At 30.5% G+C, this 21,739-nt stretch overlaps 11 non-coding genes across 11 annotated transcripts; all 11 read right to left on the reverse strand.

Annotated features, from left to right (window-relative positions):
* Nucleotides 1-3,643: 3,643 nt before the first annotated feature.
* On the reverse strand, nucleotides 3,644-3,723 carry TRNAL-UAG (transfer RNA leucine (anticodon UAG)). The gene has a single exon. It is a non-coding gene; the product is annotated as a tRNA-Leu (tRNA).
* Nucleotides 3,724-5,371: 1,648 nt separating this feature from the next.
* On the reverse strand, nucleotides 5,372-5,452 carry TRNAL-UAG (transfer RNA leucine (anticodon UAG)). The gene has a single exon. It is a non-coding gene; the product is annotated as a tRNA-Leu (tRNA).
* Nucleotides 5,453-7,099: 1,647 nt separating this feature from the next.
* Nucleotides 7,100-7,180, reverse strand: TRNAL-UAG (transfer RNA leucine (anticodon UAG)). Its single transcript has one exon. It is a non-coding gene; the product is annotated as a tRNA-Leu (tRNA).
* A 1,626-nt stretch (nucleotides 7,181-8,806) lies between these two features.
* Nucleotides 8,807-8,886, reverse strand: TRNAL-UAG (transfer RNA leucine (anticodon UAG)). The gene has a single exon. It is a non-coding gene; the product is annotated as a tRNA-Leu (tRNA).
* Nucleotides 8,887-10,534: 1,648 nt separating this feature from the next.
* TRNAL-UAG (transfer RNA leucine (anticodon UAG)) lies at nucleotides 10,535-10,615 on the reverse strand. Its single transcript has one exon. It is a non-coding gene; the product is annotated as a tRNA-Leu (tRNA).
* A 1,559-nt stretch (nucleotides 10,616-12,174) lies between these two features.
* TRNAL-UAG (transfer RNA leucine (anticodon UAG)) lies at nucleotides 12,175-12,254 on the reverse strand. The gene has a single exon. It is a non-coding gene; the product is annotated as a tRNA-Leu (tRNA).
* A 1,572-nt stretch (nucleotides 12,255-13,826) lies between these two features.
* On the reverse strand, nucleotides 13,827-13,907 carry TRNAL-UAG (transfer RNA leucine (anticodon UAG)). Its single transcript has one exon. It is a non-coding gene; the product is annotated as a tRNA-Leu (tRNA).
* A 1,559-nt stretch (nucleotides 13,908-15,466) lies between these two features.
* TRNAL-UAG (transfer RNA leucine (anticodon UAG)) lies at nucleotides 15,467-15,546 on the reverse strand. The gene has a single exon. It is a non-coding gene; the product is annotated as a tRNA-Leu (tRNA).
* Nucleotides 15,547-17,105: 1,559 nt separating this feature from the next.
* TRNAL-UAG (transfer RNA leucine (anticodon UAG)) lies at nucleotides 17,106-17,185 on the reverse strand. The gene has a single exon. It is a non-coding gene; the product is annotated as a tRNA-Leu (tRNA).
* A 1,648-nt stretch (nucleotides 17,186-18,833) lies between these two features.
* On the reverse strand, nucleotides 18,834-18,914 carry TRNAL-UAG (transfer RNA leucine (anticodon UAG)). The gene has a single exon. It is a non-coding gene; the product is annotated as a tRNA-Leu (tRNA).
* Nucleotides 18,915-20,473: 1,559 nt separating this feature from the next.
* Nucleotides 20,474-20,553, reverse strand: TRNAL-UAG (transfer RNA leucine (anticodon UAG)). Its single transcript has one exon. It is a non-coding gene; the product is annotated as a tRNA-Leu (tRNA).
* Between the last annotated feature and the right edge of the window lie 1,186 nt (nucleotides 20,554-21,739).

A 21,739-nucleotide genomic window follows, 5' to 3' on the forward strand; every position in this document is an offset into this window, starting at 1 on the left:
CTATGCTAGCTTCCCGTGGGCCGTATTTTCCTAATTAACATTAGTGTATCGTAATAATGTACCACAAAATCATAAATGTATCTTATTAATTTATTTTATCTCTCGTTTATTTATCCTTACGTGTGCGACCTTTTACGTTCTCGTAACATTGATAATAATGTTAAATAATTTACTTAATATTATAAATAGAGAGAGGGTGTCTAGCCAGACATCATTGCTTTCCAATTAACCATAATTTCATGTGATCTCATATAACCTTTATACGATAATGATCATATGTATAATTATTGTTTTTCCCTTATATGTATACCTAACACAAGACATAATTCTTACCTCCCCTGTATAATTCAATATTATGTTTCTTGATGCCCGAGTGTACTTAGTATTAACAAATAAGCTCAATATCGCATATTCATTTATTTCAGCATGATAATGCATTTTAAAATCAAACTTAATTAAGGAGTATGTAGATATTACTCATGCATATGTAGGATGAGAAAAATCCTTCCAGGCCGCTCATGTCCATCCACATGACTCATTGAATACCTAGTTAACTGACTTTATAATCGTCTTATGACAAACAATGTTTGACGCTAGTAAAATGATTAACTCCTCAATGTCCTTTTGTTTGGACTTAATGGTTTCCGGTCAAATGGTAACATACACCACTGTGATTATAAAAATAACTTATGAGACTTAAATAACAAACTATGTAGTATTCTTATCGCGGGTCATTCCAATATAAATATTACTTATAACATTCTCTATGCATTGGCGTTGCTATATTAGATAGTAAGACATACATATAGATGCTTTTAGAGTGATATCTTTATATTTAATGATGTCTCACATTTAAGTCACACTTAATGTTCCATGAAACAAATTAAATACTATAAAAAACAAATTACTTTGAAAATAAACATAATAAAAATGTATTTTTATTATAAATAATCAACTTGATACAAGTTTTAAATACATTAATCATAAATATGTTGGCCTATGAGTCTTACACCAATAGTTTATGGATAAATTTGGACTAATCTCACACCTTATAGAAATTTGGTGGAATCACTTATTTACCTCACCAACACAAGACTATCTAGACCTTTCATACACAGTCCAACAACTCAGTCAATTCCCGAACCAACCAACAACTGCTAACTTGAAAGTAGTTGTGAGAATCAAGACTTTTTTTATTTATGATTGGGCCATTAGCTAAGATATAAGGAAGTCCATCACTGATTTTTGAATATTTTTAGACAACTCCTTCATTTTTAGAAGTCCAAGCAACAAACGTGTGTGAAAATCATCTTATGAGATCGAGTACCAGGACGGTAATGACCACAACTAAGATTGTTCATAGTTAATTATGTCAAAATTTTGAATTGAATCGAATTATTATAGCATAAGTGGGATTCAAATGAAACAAATTGAACCGGTATAGTTTTATAAAATCATATCGACCCAAATAAATTGTTTGGTGAACCAAATTTTTATTTATAACTAAAGTGAACCAATATTAAGAAAATTTCCCCAACCTAGTCTATTGAATACAGTAAATTATAATTTGGAACGAAATGACAGAAACAAGAAAAAGTTGACACTTGTGGGATTTGAACCCACAGCCCTTTCGGACCAGAGCCTATATCTGGCGCCTTAGACCACTCGGCCAAACTGTCTCAATGTTGTTATTGTTTATTAAATTTAAACACGTATACAATACTCACCCTATGCTAGCTTCCCGTGGGCCGTATTTTCCTAATTAACATTAGTGTATCGTAACAATGTACCACAAAATCATAAATGTATCTTATTAATTTATTTTATCTCTCGTTTATTTATCCTTACGTGTGCGACCTTTTACGTTCTCGTAACATTGACAATAATGTTAAATAATTTACTTAATATTATAAATAGAGAGAGGGTGTCTAGCCAGACATCATTGCTTTCCAATTAACCATAATTTCATGTGATCTCATATAACCTTTATACGATAATGATCATATGTATAATTATTGTTTTGCCCTTATATGTATACCTAACACAAGACATAATTCTTACCTCCCCTGTATAATTCAATATTATGTTTCTTGATGCCCGAGTGTACTTAGTATTAACAAATAAGCTCAATATCGCATATTCATTTATTTCAGCATGATAATGCATTTTAAAATCAAACTTAATTAAGGAGTATGTAGATATTACTCATGCATATCGTATAGAGAATGTTATCTCTCGTTTATTTATCCTTACGTGTGCGACCTTTTACGTTCTCGTAACATTGACAATAATGTTAAATAATTTACTTAATATTATAAATAGAGAGAGGGTGTCTAGCCAGACATCATTGCTTTCCAATTAACCATAATTTCATGTGATCTCATATAACCTTTATACGATAATGATCATATGTATAATTATTGTTTTGCCCTTATATGTATACCTAACACAAGACATAATTCTTACCTCCCCTGTATAATTCAATATTATGTTTCTTGATGCCCGAGTGTACTTAGTATTAACAAATAAGCTCAATATCGCATATTCATTTATTTCAGCATGATAATGCATTTTAAAATCAAACTTAATTAAGGAGTATGTAGATATTACTCATGCATATGTAGGATGAGAAAAATCCTTCCAGTCCGCTCATGTCCATCCACATGACTCATTGAATACCTAGTTAACTGACTTTATAATCGTCTTATGACAAATAATGTTTGACGCTACTAAAATGATTAACTCCTCAATGTCCTTTTGTATGGACTTAATGGTTTCTGGTCAAATGGTAGCATACACCACTGTGATTATAAAAATAACTTATGAGACTTACAAAACAAACTATGTAGTATTCTTATCGCGTGTCATTCTAATATAAATATTACTTATAACATTCTCTATGCATTGACGTTGCTATATTCGATAGTAAGACATACATATAGATACTTTTAGAGTGATATCTTTATATTTAATGATGTCTCACATTTAAGTCACACTTAATGTTCCATGAAACCAATTAAATACTATAAAAAACTAATAACTTTGAAAATAAACATAATAAAAATGTATTTTTATTATAAATAATTAACTTGATACAAGTTTTAAATACATTAATCATAAATATGTTGGCCTATGAGTCTTACACCAATAGTTTATGGATAAATTTGGACTAATCTCACACCTTATACAAATTTGGTGGAATAACTTATTTACCTCACTAACACAAGACTATCTAGACCTTTCATACACAGTCCAACAACTCAGTCAATTCCCGAACCAACCAACAACTGCTAACTTGAAAGTAGTTGTGAGAATCAAGACTTTTTGTATTTATGATTGGGCCATTAGCTAAGATATAAGGAAATCCATCACTGATTTTTGAATATTTTTAGACAACTCCTTCATTTAAGATTGTTCATAGTTAATTATGTCAAAATTTTGAATTGAATCGAATTATTATAGCATAAGAAGGATTCAAAAGAAACAAATTGAACCGGTATAGTTTTATAAAATCATATCGACCCAAATAAATTGTTTGGTGAACCAAATTTTTATTTATAACTAAAGTGAACCAATATTAAGAAAATTTCCCCAACCTAGTCTATTTAATACTTGGAACGAAATGACAGAAACAAGAAAAAGTTGACAGCTATGGGATTTGAACCCACGCCCTTTAGGACCAGAGCCTAAATCTGGCACCTTAGACCTCTCAGCCAAACTGTCTCAATGTTGTTATTGTTTATTAAATTTAAACACGTATACAATACTCACCCTATGCTAGCTTCCCGTGGGCCGTATTTTCCTAATTAACATTAGTGTATCGTAACAATGTACCACAAAATCATAAATGTATCTTATTAATTTATTTTATCTCTCGTTTATTTATCCTTACGTGCGCGACCTTTTACGTTCTCGTAACATTGATAATAATGTTAAATAATTTACTTAATATTATAAATAGAGAGAGGGTGTCTAGCCAGACATCATTGCTTTCCAATTAACCATAATTTCATGTGATCTCATATAACCTTTATACGATAATGATCATATGTATAATTATTGTTTTTCCCTTATATGTATACCTAACACAAGACATAATTCTTACCTCCCCTGTATAATTCAATATTATGTTTCTTGATGCCCGAGTGTACTTAGTATTAACAAATAAGCTCAATATCGCATATTCATTTATTTCAGCATGATAATGCATTTTAAAATCAAACTTAATTAAGGAGTATGTAGATATTACTCATGCATATGTAGGATGAGAAAAATCCTTCCAGGCCGCTCATGTCCATCCACATGACTCATTGAATACCTAGTTAACTGACTTTATAATCGTCTTATGACAAATAATGTTTGACGCTACTAAAATGATTAACTCCTCAATGTCCTTTTGTTTGGACTTAATGGTTTCCGGTCAAATGGTAACATACACCACTGTGATTATAAAAATAACTTATGAGACTTAAATAACAAACTATGTAGTATTCTTATCGCGGGTCATTCCAATATAAATATTACTTATAACATTCTCTATGCATTGGCGTTGCTATATTAGATAGTAAGACATACATATAGATACTTTTAGAGTGATATCTTTATATTTAATGATGTCTCACATTTAAGTCACACTTAATGTTCCATGAAACCAATTAAATACTATAAAAAACAAATTACTTTGAAAATAAACATAATAAAAATGTATTTTTATTATAAATAATCAACTTGATACAAGTTTTAAATACATTAATCATAAATATGTTGGCCTATGAGTCTTACACCAATAGTTTATGGATAAATTTGGACTAATCTCACACCTTATAGAAATTTGGTGGAATCACTTATTTACCTCACTAACACAAGACTATCTAGACCTTTCATACACAGTCCAACAACTCAGTCAATTCCCGAACCAACCAACAACTGCTAACTTGAAAGTAGTTGTGAGAATCAAGACTTTTTTTATTTATGATTGGGCCATTAGCTAAGATATAAGGAAGTCCATCACTGATTTTTGAATATTTTTAGACAACTCCTTCATTTTTTAGAAGTCCAAGCAACAAACGTGTGTGAAAATCATCTTATGAGATCGAGTACCAGGACGGTAATGACCACAACTAAGATTGTTCATAGTTAATTATGTCAAAATTTTGAATTGAATCGAATTATTATAGCATAAGTGGGATTCAAATGAAACAAATTGAACCGGTATAGTTTTATAAAATCATATCGACCCAAATAAATTGTTTGGTGAACCAAATTTTTATTTATAACTAAAGTGAACCAATATTAAGAAAATTTCCCCAACCTAGTCTATTGAATACAGTAAATTATAATTTGGAACGAAATGACAGAAACAAGAAAAAGTTGACACTTGTGGGATTTGAACCCACAGCCCTTTCGGACCAGAGCCTAAATCTGGCGCCTTAGACCACTCGGCCAAACTGTCTCAATGTTGTTATTGTTTATTAAATTTAAACACGTATACAATACTCACCCTATGCTAGCTTCCCGTGGGCCGTATTTTCCTAATTAACATTAGTGTATCGTAACAATGTACCACAAAATCATAAATGTATCTTATTAATTTATTTTATCTCTCGTTTATTTATCCTTACGTGTGCGACCTTTTACGTTCTCGTAACATTGACAATAATGTTAAATAATTTACTTAATATTATAAATAGAGAGAGGGTGTCTAGCCAGACATCATTGCTTTCCAATTAACCATAATTTCATGTGATCTCATATAACCTTTATACGATAATGATCATATGTATAATTATTGTTTTGCCCTTATATGTATACCTAACACAAGACATAATTCTTACCTCCCCTGTATAATTCAATATTATGTTTCTTGATGCCCGAGTGTACTTAGTATTAACAAATAAGCTCAATATCGCATATTCATTTATTTCAGCATGATAATGCAATTTAAAATCAAACTTAATTAAGGAGTATGTAGATATTACTCATGCATATGTAGGATGAGAAAAATCCTTCCAGTCCGCTCATGTCCATCCACATGACTCATTGAATACCTAGTTAACTGACTTTATAATCGTCTTATGACAAATAATGTTTGACGCTAGTAAAATGATTAACTCCTCAATGTCCTTTTGTATGGACATAATGGTTTCCGGTCAAATGGTAGCATACACCACTGTGATTATAAAAATAACTTATGAGACTTACAAAACAAACTATGTAGTATTCTTATCGCGGGTCATTCCAATATAAATATTACTTATAACATTCTCTATGCATTGACGTTGCTATATTCGATAGTAAGACATACATATAGATACTTTTAGAGTGATATCTTTATATTTAATGATGTCTCACATTTAAGTCACACTTAATGTTCCATGAAACCAATTAAATACTATAAAAAACTAATAACTTTGAAAATAAACATAATAAAAATGTATTTTTATTATAAATAATCAACTTGATACAAGTTTTAAATACATTATTCATAAATATGTTGGCCTATGAGTCTTACACCAATAGTTTATGGATAAATTTGGACTAATCTCACACCTTATAGAAATTTGGTGGAATCACTTATTTACCTCACTAACACAAGACTATCTAGACCTTTCATACACAGTCCAACAACTCAGTCAATTCCCGAACCAACCAACAACTGCTAACTTGAAAGTAGTTGTGAGAATCAAGACTTTTTTTATTTATGTTGGGCCATTAGCTAAGATATAAGGAAGTCCATCACTGATTTTTGAATATTTTTAGACAACTCCTTCATTTTTTAGAAGTCCAAGCAACAAACGTGTGTGAAAATCATCTTATGAGATCGAGTACCAGGACGGTAATGACCACAACTAAGATTGTTCATAGTTAATTATGTCAAAATTTTGAATTGAATCGAATTATTATAGCATAAGAAGGATTCAAATGAAACAAATTGAACCGGTATAGTTTTATAAAATCATATCGACCCAAATAAATTGTTTGGTGAACCAAATTTTTATTTATAACTAAAGTGAACCAATATTAAGAAAATTTCCCCAACCTAGTCTATTGAATACAGTAAATTATAATTTGGAACGAAATGACAGAAACAAGAAAAAGTTGACACTTGTGGGATTTGAACCCACAGCCCTTTCGGACCAGAGCCTAAATCTGGCGCCTTAGACCACTCGGCCAAACTGTCTCAATGTTGTTATTGTTTATTAAATTTAAACACGTATACAATACTCACCCTATGCTAGCTTCCCGTGGGCCGTATTTTCCTAATTAACATTAGTGTATCGTAACAATGTACCACAAAATCATAAATGTATCTTATTAATTTATTTTATCTCTCGTTTATTTATCCTTACGTGTGCGACCTTTTACGTTCTCGTAACATTGACAATAATGTTAAATAATTTACTTAATATTATAAATAGAGAGAGGGTGTCTAGCCAGACATCATTGCTTTCCAATTAACCATAATTTCATGTGATCTCATATAACCTTTATACGATAATGATCATATGTATAATTATTGTTTTGCCCTTATATGTATACCTAACACAAGACATAATTCTTACCTCCCCTGTATAATTCAATATTATGTTTCTTGATGCCCGAGTGTACTTAGTATTAACAAATAAGCTCAATATCGCATATTCATTTATTTCAGCATGATAATGCATTTTAAAATCAAACTTAATTAAGGAGTATGTAGATATTACTCATGCATATGTAGGATGAGAAAAATCCTTCCAGTCCGCTCATGTCCATCCACATGACTCATTGAATACCTAGTTAACTGACTTTATAATCGTCTTATGACAAATAATGTTTGACGCTAGTAAAATGATTAACTCCTCAATGTCCTTTTGTATGGACATAATGGTTTCCGGTCAAATGGTAGCATACACCACTGTGATTATAAAAATAACTTATGAGACTTACAAAACAAACTATGTAGTATTCTTATCGCGGGTCATTCCAATATAAATATTACTTATAACATTCTCTATGCATTGACGTTGCTATATTCGATAGTAAGACATACATATAGATACTTTTAGAGTGATATCTTTATATTTAATGATGTCTCACATTTAAGTCACACTTAATGTTCCATGAAACCAATTAAATACTATAAAAAACTAATAACTTTGAAAATAAACATAATAAAAATGTATTTTTATTATAAATAATCAACTTGATACAAGTTTTAAATACATTATTCATAAATATGTTGGCCTATGAGTCTTACACCAATAGTTTATGGATAAATTTGGACTAATCTCACACCTTATAGAAATTTGGTGGAATCACTTATTTACCTCACTAACACAAGACTATCTAGACCTTTCATACACAGTCCAACAACTCAGTCAATTCCCGAACCAACCAACAACTGCTAACTTGAAAGTAGTTGTGAGAATCAAGACTTTTTTTATTTATGATTGGGCCATTAGCTAAGATATAAGGAAGTCCATCACTGATTTTTGAATATTTTTAGACAACTCCTTCATTTTTAGAAGTCCAAGCAAGAAAATCATCTTAAGATGACGGTAGAATGACCACAACTAAGATTGTTCATAGTTAATTATGTCAAAATTTTGAATTGAATCGAATTATTATAGCATAAGAAGGATTCAAATGAAACAAATTGAACCGGTATAGTTTTATAAAATCATATCGACCCAAATAAATTGTTTGGTGAACCAAATTTTTATTTATAACTAAAGTGAACCAATATTAAGAAAATTTCCCCAACCTAGTCTATTTAATACAGTAAATTATAATTTGGAACGAAATGACAGAAACAAGAAAAAGTTGACACTTGTGGGATTTGAACCCACGCCCTTTCGGACCAGAGCCTAAATCTGGCGCCTTAGACCACTCGGCCAAACTGTCTCAATGTTGTTATTGTTTATTAAATTTAAACACGTATACAATACTCACCCTATGCTAGCTTCCCGTGGGCCGTATTTTCCTAATTAACATTAGTGTATCGTAACAATGTACCACAAAATCATAAATGTATCTTATTAATTTATTTTATCTCTCGTTTATTTATCCTTACGTGTGCGACCTTTTACGTTCTCGTAACATTGACAATAATGTTAAATAATTTACTTAATATTATAAATAGAGAGAGGGTGTCTAGCCAGACATCATTGCTTTCCAATTAACCATAATTTCATGTGATCTCATATAACCTTTATACGATAATGATCATATGTATAATTATTGTTTTGCCCTTATATGTATACCTAACACAAGACATAATTCTTACCTCCCCTGTATAATTCAATATTATGTTTCTTGATGCCCGAGTGTACTTAGTATTAACAAATAAGCTCAATATCGCATATTCATTTATTTCAGCATGATAATGCATTTTAAAATCAAACTTAATTAAGGAGTATGTAGATATTACTCATGCATATGTAGGATGAGAAAAATCCTTCCAGGCCGCTCATGTCCATCCACATGACTCATTGAATACCTAGTTAACTGACTTTATAATCGTCTTATGACAAATAATGTTTGACGCTAGTAAAATGATTAACTCCTCAATGTCCTTTTGTATGGACATAATGGTTTCCGGTCAAATGGTAGCATACACCACTGTGATTATAAAAATAACTTATGAGACTTACAAAACAAACTATGTAGTATTCTTATCGCGGGTCATTCCAATATAAATATTACTTATAACATTCTCTATGCATTGACGTTGCTATATTCGATAGTAAGACATACATATAGATACTTTTAGAGTGATATCTTTATATTTAATGATGTCTCACATTTAAGTCACACTTAATGTTCCATGAAACCAATTAAATACTATAAAAAACTAATAACTTTGAAAATAAACATAATAAAAATGTATTTTTATTATAAATAATCAACTTGATACAAGTTTTAAATACATTAATCATAAATATGTTGGCCTATGAGTCTTACACCAATAGTTTATGGATAAATTTGGACTAATCTCACACCTTATAGAAATTTGGTGGAATCACTTATTTACCTCACTAACACAAGACTATCTAGACCTTTCATACACAGTCCAACAACTCAGTCAATTCCCGAACCAACCAACAACTGCTAACTTGAAAGTAGTTGTGAGAATCAAGACTTTTTTTATTTATGATTGGGCCATTAGCTAAGATATAAGGAAGTCCATCACTGATTTTTGAATATTTTTAGACAACTCCTTCATTTTTTAGAAGTCCAAGCAACAAACGTGTGTGAAAATCATCTTATGAGATCGAGTACCAGGACGGTAATGACCACAACTAAGATTGTTCATAGTTAATTATGTCAAAATTTTGAATTGAATCGAATTATTATAGCATAAGAAGGATTCAAATGAAACAAATTGAACCGGTATAGTTTTATAAAATCATATCGACCCAAATAAATTGTTTGGTGAACCAAATTTTTATTTATAACTAAAGTGAACCAATATTAAGAAAATTTCCCCAACCTAGTCTATTTAATACAGTAAATTATAATTTGGAACGAAATGACAGAAACAAGAAAAAGTTGACACTTGTGGGATTTGAACCCACAGCCCTTTCGGACCAGAGCCTAAATCTGGCGCCTTAGACCACTCGGCCAAACTGTCTCAATGTTGTTATTGTTTATTAAATTTAAACACGTATACAATACTCACCCTATGCTAGCTTCCCGTGGGCCGTATTTTCCTAATTAACATTAGTGTATCGTAACAATGTACCACAAAATCATAAATGTATCTTATTAATTTATTTTATCTCTCGTTTATTTATCCTTACGTGTGCGACCTTTTACGTTCTCGTAACATTGACAATAATGTTAAATAATTTACTTAATATTATAAATAGAGAGAGGGTGTCTAGCCAGACATCATTGCTTTCCAATTAACCATAATTTCATGTGATCTCATATAACCTTTATACGATAATGATCATATGTATAATTATTGTTTTGCCCTTATATGTATACCTAACACAAGACATAATTCTTACCTCCCCTGTATAATTCAATATTATGTTTCTTGATGCCCGAGTGTACTTAGTATTAACAAATAAGCTCAATATCGCATATTCATTTATTTCAGCATGATAATGCATTTTAAAATCAAACTTAATTAAGGAGTATGTAGATATTACTCATGCATATGTAGGATGAGAAAAATCCTTCCAGTCCGCTCATGTCCATCCACATGACTCATTGAATACCTAGTTAACTGACTTTATAATCGTCTTATGACAAATAATGTTTGACGCTAGTAAAATGATTAACTCCTCAATGTCCTTTTGTATGGACATAATGGTTTCCGGTCAAATGGTAGCATACACCACTGTGATTATAAAAATAACTTATGAGACTTACAAAACAAACTATGTAGTATTCTTATCGCGGGTCATTCCAATATAAATATTACTTATAACATTCTCTATGCATTGACGTTGCTATATTCGATAGTAAGACATACATATAGATACTTTTAGAGTGATATCTTTATATTTAATGATGTCTCACATTTAAGTCACACTTAATGTTCCATGAAACCAATTAAATACTATAAAAAACTAATAACTTTGAAAATAAACATAATAAAAATGTATTTTTATTATAAATAATCAACTTGATACAAGTTTTAAATACATTATTCATAAATATGTTGGCCTATGAGTCTTACACCAATAGTTTATGGATAAATTTGGACTAATCTCACACCTTATACAAATTTGGTGGAATAACTTATTTACCTCACTAACACAAGACTATCTAGACCTTTCATACACAGTCCAACAACTCAGTCAATTCCCGAACCAACCAACAACTGCTAACTTGAAAGTAGTTGTGAGAATCAAGACTTTTTGTATTTATGATTGGGCCATTAGCTAAGATATAAGGAAATCCATCACTGATTTTTGAATATTTTTAGACAACTCCTTCATTTAAGATTGTTCATAGTTAATTATGTCAAAATTTTGAATTGAATCGAATTATTATAGCATAAGAAGGATTCAAAAGAAACAAATTGAACCGGTATAGTTTTATAAAATCATATCGACCCAAATAAATTGTTTGGTGAACCAAATTTTTATTTATAACTAAAGTGAACCAATATTAAGAAAATTTCCCCAACCTAGTCTATTTAATACTTGGAACGAAATGACAGAAACAAGAAAAAGTTGACAGCTATGGGATTTGAACCCACGCCCTTTCGGACCAGAGCCTAAATCTGGCACCTTAGACCTCTCGGCCAAACTGTCTCAATGTTGTTATTGTTTATTAAATTTAAACACGTATACAATACTCACCCTATGCTAGCTTCCCATGGGCCGTATTTTCCTAATTAACATTAGTGTATCGTGACAATGTACCACAAAATCATAAATGTATCTTATTAATTTATTTTATCTCTCGTTTATTTATCCTTACGTGTGCGACCTTTTACGTTCTCGTAACATTGACAATAATGTTAAATAATTTACTTAATATTATAAATAGAGAGAGGGTGTCTAGCCAGACATCATTGCTTTCCAATTAACCATAATTTCATGTGATCTCATATAACCTTTATACGATAATGATCATATGTATAATTATTGTTTTTCCCTTATATGTATACCTAACACAAGACATAATTCTTACCTCCCCTGTATAATTCAATATTATGTTTCTTGATGCCCGAGTGTACTTAGTATTAACAAATAAGCTCAATATCGCATATTCATTTATTTCAGCATGATAATGCATTTTAAAATCAAACTTAATTAAGGAGTATGTAGATATTACTCATGCATATGTAGGATGAGAAAAATCCTTCCAGGCCGCTCATGTCCATCCACATGACTCATTGAATACCTAGTTAACTGACTTTATAATCGTCTTATGACAAACAATGTTTGACGCTACTAAAATGATTAACTCCTCAATGTCCTTTTGTATGGACTTAATGGTTTCGGGTCAAATGGTAACATACACCACTGTGATTATAAAAATAACTTATGAGACTTAAATAACAAACTATGTAGTATTCTTATCGCGGGTCATTCCAATATAAATATTACTTATAACATTCTCTATGCATTGGCGTTGCTATATTAGATAGTAAGACATACATATAGATACTTTTAGAGTGATATCTTTATATTTAATGATGTCTCACATTTAAGTCACACTTAATGTTCCATGAAACCAATTAAATACTATAAAAAACAAATTACTTTGAAAATAAACATAATAAAAATGTATTTTTATTATAAATAATCAACTTGATACAAGTTTTAAATACATTAATCATAAATATGTTGGCCTATGAGTCTTACACCAATAGTTTATGGATAAATTTGGACTAATCTCACACCTTATAGAAATTTGGTGGAATCACTTATTTACCTCACTAACACAAGACTATCTAGACCTTTCATACACAGTCCAACAACTCAGTCAATTCCCGAACCAACCAACAACTGCTAACTTGAAAGTAGTTGTGAGAATCAAGACTTTTTTTATTTATGATTGGGCCATTAGCTAAGATATAAGGAAGTCCATCACTGATTTTTGAATATTTTTAGACAACTCCTTCATTTAAGATTGTTCATAGTTAATTATGTCAAAATTTTGAATTGAATCGAATTATTATAGCATAAGAAGGATTCAAATGAAACAAATTGAACCGGTATAGTTTTATAAAATCATATCGACCCAAATAAATTGTTTGGTGAACCAAATTTTTATTTATAACTAAAGTGAACCAATATTAAGAAAATTTCCCCAACCTAGTCTATTTAATACAGTAAATTATAATTTGGAACGAAATGACAGAAACAAGAAAAAGTTGACACTTGTGGGATTTGAACCCACAGCCCTTTCGGACCAGAGCCTAAATCTGGCGCCTTAGACCACTCGGCCAAACTGTCTCAATGTTGTTATTGTTTATTAAATTTAAACACGTATACAATACTCACCCTATGCTAGCTTCCCGTGGGCCGTATTTTCCTAATTAACATTAGTGTATCGTAACAATGTACCACAAAATCATAAATGTATCTTATTAATTTATTTTATCTCTCGTTTATTTATCCTTACGTGTGCGACCTTTTACGTTCTCGTAACATTGACAATAATGTTAAATAATTTACTTAATATTATAAATAGAGAGAGGGTGTCTAGCCAGACATCATTGCTTTCCAATTAACCATAATTTCATGTGATCTCATATAACCTTTATACGATAATGATCATATGTATAATTATTGTTTTGCCCTTATATGTATACCTAACACAAGACATAATTCTTACCTCCCCTGTATAATTCAATATTATGTTTCTTGATGCCCGAGTGTACTTAGTATTAACAAATAAGCTCAATATCGCATATTCATTTATTTCAGCATGATAATGCATTTTAAAATCAAACTTAATTAAGGAGTATGTAGATATTACTCATGCATATGTAGGATGAGAAAAATCCTTCCAGTCCGCTCATGTCCATCCACATGACTCATTGAATACCTAGTTAACTGACTTTATAATCGTCTTATGACAAATAATGTTTGACGCTAGTAAAATGATTAACTCCTCAATGTCCTTTTGTATGGACATAATGGTTTCCGGTCAAATGGTAGCATACACCACTGTGATTATAAAAATAACTTATGAGACTTACAAAACAAACTATGTAGTATTCTTATCGCGGGTCATTCCAATATAAATATTACTTATAACATTCTCTATGCATTGACGTTGCTATATTCGATAGTAAGACATACATATAGATACTTTTAGAGTGATATCTTTATATTTAATGATGTCTCACATTTAAGTCACACTTAATGTTCCATGAAACCAATTAAATACTATAAAAAACTAATAACTTTGAAAATAAACATAATAAAAATGTATTTTTATTATAAATAATCAACTTGATACAAGTTTTAAATACATTATTCATAAATATGTTGGCCTATGAGTCTTACACCAATAGTTTATGGATAAATTTGGACTAATCTCACACCTTATACAAATTTGGTGGAATAACTTATTTACCTCACTAACACAAGACTATCTAGACCTTTCATACACAGTCCAACAACTCAGTCAATTCCCGAACCAACCAACAACTGCTAACTTGAAAGTAGTTGTGAGAATCAAGACTTTTTGTATTTATGATTGGGCCATTAGCTAAGATATAAGGAAATCCATCACTGATTTTTGAATATTTTTAGACAACTCCTTCATTTAAGATTGTTCATAGTTAATTATGTCAAAATTTTGAATTGAATCGAATTATTATAGCATAAGAAGGATTCAAAAGAAACAAATTGAACCGGTATAGTTTTATAAAATCATATCGACCCAAATAAATTGTTTGGTGAACCAAATTTTTATTTATAACTAAAGTGAACCAATATTAAGAAAATTTCCCCAACCTAGTCTATTTAATACTTGGAACGAAATGACAGAAACAAGAAAAAGTTGACAGCTATGGGATTTGAACCCACGCCCTTTCGGACCAGAGCCTAAATCTGGCACCTTAGACCTCTCGGCCAAACTGTCTCAATGTTGTTATTGTTTATTAAATTTAAACACGTATACAATACTCACCCTATGCTAGCTTCCCGTGGGCCGTATTTTCCTAATTAACATTAGTGTATCGTAACAATGTACCACAAAATCATAAATGTATCTTATTAATTTATTTTATCTCTCGTTTATTTATCCTTACGTGTGCGACCTTTTACGTTCTCGTAACATTGACAATAATGTTAAATAATTTACTTAATATTATAAATAGAGAGAGGGTGTCTAGCCAGACATCATTGCTTTCCAATTAACCATAATTTCATGTGATCTCATATAACCTTTATACGATAATGATCATATGTATAATTATTGTTTTTCCCTTATATGTATACCTAACACAAGACATAATTCTTACCTCCCCTGTATAATTCAATATTATGTTTCTTGATGCCCGAGTGTACTTAGTATTAACAAATAAGCTCAATATCGCATATTCATTTATTTCAGCATGATAATGCATTTTAAAATCAAACTTAATTAAGGAGTATGTAGATATTACTCATGCATATGTAGGATGAGAAAAATCCTTCCAGGCCGCTCATGTCCATCCACATGACTCATTGAATACCTAGTTAACTGACTTTATAATCGTCTTATGACAAACAATGTTTGACGCTACTAAAATGATTAACTCCTCAATGTCCTTTTGTATGGACTTAATGGTTTCGGGTCAAATGGTAACATACACCACTGTGATTATAAAAATAACTTATGAGACTTACAAAACAAACTATGTAGTATTCTTATCGCGGGTCATTCCAATATAAATATTACTTATAACATTCTCTATGCATTGACGTTGCTATATTCGATAGTAAGACATACATATAGATACTTTTAGAGTGATATCTTTATATTTAATGATGTCTCACATTTAAGTCACACTTAATGTTCCATGAAACCAATTAAATACTATAAAAAACTAATAACTTTGAAAATAAACATAATAAAAATGTATTTTTATTATAAATAATCAACTTGATACAAGTTTTAAATACATTATTCATAAATATGTTGGCCTATGAGTCTTACACCAATAGTTTATGGATTATTTTGGACTAATCTCACACCTTATACAAATTTGGTGGAATAACTTATTTACCTCACTAACACAAGACTATCTAGACCTTTCATACACAGTCCAACAACTCAGTCAATTCCCGAACCAACCAACAACTGCTAACTTGAAAGTAGTTGTGAGAATCAAGACTTTTTGTATTTATGATTGGGCCATTAGCTAAGATATAAGGAAATCCATCACTGATTTTTGAATATTTTTAGACAACTCCTTCATTTAAGATTGTTCATAGTTAATTATGTCAAAATTTTGAATTGAATCGAATTATTATAGCATAAGAAGGATTCAAAAGAAACAAATTGAACCGGTATAGTTTTATAAAATCATATCGACCCAAATAAATTGTTTGGTGAACCAAATTTTTATTTATAACTAAAGTGAACCAATATTAAGAAAATTTCCCCAACCTAGTCTATTTAATACTTGGAACGAAATGACAGAAACAAGAAAAAGTTGACAGCTATGGGATTTGAACCCACGCCCTTTCGGACCAGAGCCTAAATCTGGCACCTTAGACCTCTCGGCCAAACTGTCTCAATGTTGTTATTGTTTATTAAATTTAAACACGTATACAATACTCACCCTATGCTAGCTTCCCATGGGCCGTATTTTCCTAATTAACATTAGTGTATCGTGACAATGTACCACAAAATCATAAATGTATCTTATTAATTTATTTTATCTCTCGTTTATTTATCCTTACGTGTGCGACCTTTTACGTTCTCGTAACATTGACAATAATGTTAAATAATTTACTTAATATTATAAATAGAGAGAGGGTGTCTAGCCAGACATCATTGCTTTCCAATTAACCATAATTTCATGTGATCTCATATAACCTTTATACGATAATGATCATATGTATAATTATTGTTTTTCCCTTATATGTATACCTAACACAAGACATAATTCTTACCTCCCCTGTATAATTCAATATTATGTTTCTTGATGCCCGAGTGTACTTAGTATTAACAAATAAGCTCAATATCGCATATTCATTTATTTCAGCATGATAATGCATTTTAAAATCAAACTTAATTAAGGAGTATGTAGATATTACTCATGCATATGTAGGATGAGAAAAATCCTTCCAGGCCGCTCATGTCCATCCACATGACTCATTGAATACCTAGTTAACTGACTTTATAATCGTCTTATGACAAACAATGTTTGACGCTACTAAAATGATTAACTCCTCAATGTCCTTTTGTATGGACTTAATGGTTTCCGGTCAAATGGTAACATACACCACTGTGATTATAAAAATAACTTATGAGACTTAAATAACAAACTATGTAGTATTCTTATCGCGGGTCATTCCAATATAAATATTACTTATAACATTCTCTATGCATTGGCGTTGCTATATTAGATAGTAAGACATACATATAGATACTTTTAGAGTGATATCTTTATATTTAATGATGTCTCACATTTAAGTCACACTTAATGTTCCATGAAACCAATTAAATACTATAAAAAACAAATTACTTTGAAAATAAACATAATAAAAATGTATTTTTATTATAAATAATCAACTTGATACAAGTTTTAAATACATTAATCATAAATATGTTGGCCTATGAGTCTTACACCAATAGTTTATGGATAAATTTGGACTAATCTCACACCTTATAGAAATTTGGTGGAATCACTTATTTACCTCACTAACACAAGACTATCTAGACCTTTCATACACAGTCCAACAACTCAGTCAATTCCCGAACCAACCAACAACTGCTAACTTGAAAGTAGTTGTGAGAATCAAGACTTTTTTTATTTATGATTGGGCCATTAGCTAAGATATAAGGAAGTCCATCACTGATTTTTGAATATTTTTAGACAACTCCTTCATTTTTTAGAAGTCCAAGCAACAAACGTGTGTGAAAATCATCTTATGAGATCGAGTACCAGGACGGTAATGACCACAACTAAGATTGTTCATAGTTAATTATGTCAAAATTTTGAATTGAATCGAATTATTATAGCATAAGAAGGATTCAAATGAAACAAATTGAACCGGTATAGTTTTATAAAATCATATCGACCCAAATAAATTGTTTGGTGAACCAAATTTTTATTTATAACTAAAGTGAACCAATATTAAGAAAATTTCCCCAACCTAGTCTATTTAATACAGTAAATTATAATTTGGAACGAAATGACAGAAACAAGAAAAAGTTGACACTTGTGGGATTTGAACCCACAGCCCTTTCGGACCAGAGCCTAAATCTGGCGCCTTAGACCACTCGGCCAAACTGTCTCAATGTTGTTATTGTTTATTAAATTTAAACACGTATACAATACTCACCCTATGCTAGCTTCCCGTGGGCCGTATTTTCCTAATTAACATTAGTGTATCGTAACAATGTACCACAAAATCATAAATGTATCTTATTAATTTATTTTATCTCTCGTTTATTTATCCTTACGTGTGCGACCTTTTACGTTCTCGTAACATTGACAATAATGTTAAATAATTTACTTAATATTATAAATAGAGAGAGGGTGTCTAGCCAGACATCATTGCTTTCCAATTAACCATAATTTCATGTGATCTCATATAACCTTTATACGATAATGATCATATGTATAATTATTGTTTTGCCCTTATATGTATACCTAACACAAGACATAATTCTTACCTCCCCTGTATAATTCAATATTATGTTTCTTGATGCCCGAGTGTACTTAGTATTAACAAATAAGCTCAATATCGCATATTCATTTATTTCAGCATGATAATGCATTTTAAAATCAAACTTAATTAAGGAGTATGTAGATATTACTCATGCATATGTAGGATGAGAAAAATCCTTCCAGTCCGCTCATGTCCATCCACATGACTCATTGAATACCTAGTTAACTGACTTTATAATCGTCTTATGACAAATAATGTTTGACGCTAGTAAAATGATTAACTCCTCAATGTCCTTTTGTATGGACATAATGGTTTCCGGTCAAATGGTAGCATACACCACTGTGATTATAAAAATAACTTATGAGACTTACAAAACAAACTATGTAGTATTCTTATCGCGGGTCATTCCAATATAAATATTACTTATAACATTCTCTATGCATTGACGTTGCTATATTCGATAGTAAGACATACATATAGATACTTTTAGAGTGATATCTTTATATTTAATGATGTCTCACATTTAAGTCACACTTAATGTTCCATGAAACCAATTAAATACTATAAAAAACTAATAACTTTGAAAATAAACATAATAAAAATGTATTTTTATTATAAATAATCAACTTGATACAAGTTTTAAATACATTATTCATAAATATGTTGGCCTATGAGTCTTACACCAATAGTTTATGGATTATTTTGGACTAATCTCACACCTTATACAAATTTGGTGGAATAACTTATTTACCTCACTAACACAAGACTATCTAGACCTTTCATACACAGTCCAACAACTCAGTCAATTCCCGAACCAACCAACAACTGCTAACTTGAAAGTAGTTGTGAGAATCAAGACTTTTTGTATTTATGATTGGGCCATTAGCTAAGATATAAGGAAATCCATCACTGATTTTTGAATATTTTTAGACAACTCCTTCATTTAAGATTGTTCATAGTTAATTATGTCAAAATTTTGAATTGAATCGAATTATTATAGCATAAGAAGGATTCAAAAGAAACAAATTGAACCGGTATAGTTTTATAAAATCATATCGACCCAAATAAATTGTTTGGTGAACCAAATTTTTATTTATAACTAAAGTGAACCAATATTAAGAAAATTTCCCCAACCTAGTCTATTTAATACTTGGAACGAAATGACAGAAACAAGAAAAAGTTGACAGCTATGGGATTTGAACCCACGCCCTTTCGGACCAGAGCCTAAATCTGGCACCTTAGACCTCTCGGCCAAACTGTCTCAATGTTGTTATTGTTTATTAAATTTAAACACGTATACAATACTCACCCTATGCTAGCTTCCCATGGGCCGTATTTTCCTAATTAACATTAGTGTATCGTGACAATGTACCACAAAATCATAAATGTATCTTATTAATTTATTTTATCTCTCGTTTATTTATCCTTACGTGTGCGACCTTTTACGTTCTCGTAACATTGACAATAATGTTAAATAATTTACTTAATATTATAAATAGAGAGAGGGTGTCTAGCCAGACATCATTGCTTTCCAATTAACCATAATTTCATGTGATCTCATATAACCTTTATACGATAATGATCATATGTATAATTATTGTTTTTCCCTTATATGTATACCTAACACAAGACATAATTCTTACCTCCCCTGTATAATTCAATATTATGTTTCTTGATGCCCGAGTGTACTTAGTATTAACAAATAAGCTCAATATCGCATATTCATTTATTTCAGCATGATAATGCATTTTAAAATCAAACTTAATTAAGGAGTATGTAGATATTACTCATGCATATGTAGGATGAGAAAAATCCTTCCAGGCCGCTCATGTCCATCCACATGACTCATTGAATACCTAGTTAACTGACTTTATAATCGTCTTATGACAAACAATGTTTGACGCTACTAAAATGATTAACTCCTCAATGTCCTTTTGTATGGACTTAATGGTTTCCGGTCAAATGGTAACATACACCACTGTGATTATAAAAATAACTTATGAGACTTAAATAACAAACTATGTAGTATTCTTATCGCGGGTCATTCCAATATAAATATTACTTATAACATTCTCTATGCATTGGCGTTGCTATATTAGATAGTAAGACATACATATAGATACTTTTAGAGTGATATCTTTATATTTAATGATGTCTCACATTTAAGTCACACTTAATGTTCCATGAAACCAATTAAATACTATAAAAAACAAATTACTTTGAAAATAAACATAATAAAAATGTATTTTTATTATAAATAATCAACTTGATACAAGTTTTAAATACATTAATCATAAATATGTTGGCCTATGAGTCTTACACCAATAGTTTATGGATAAATTTGGACTAATCTCACACCTTATAGAAATTTGGTGGAATCACTTATTTACCTCACTAACACAAGACTATCTAGACCTTTCATACACAGTCCAACAACTCAGTCAATT

Source organism: Lathyrus oleraceus, chromosome 3, assembly GCF_024323335.1.
Source record: "Lathyrus oleraceus cultivar Zhongwan6 chromosome 3, CAAS_Psat_ZW6_1.0, whole genome shotgun sequence".
Taxonomy (NCBI): Eukaryota; Viridiplantae; Streptophyta; class Magnoliopsida; order Fabales; family Fabaceae; genus Lathyrus; species Lathyrus oleraceus.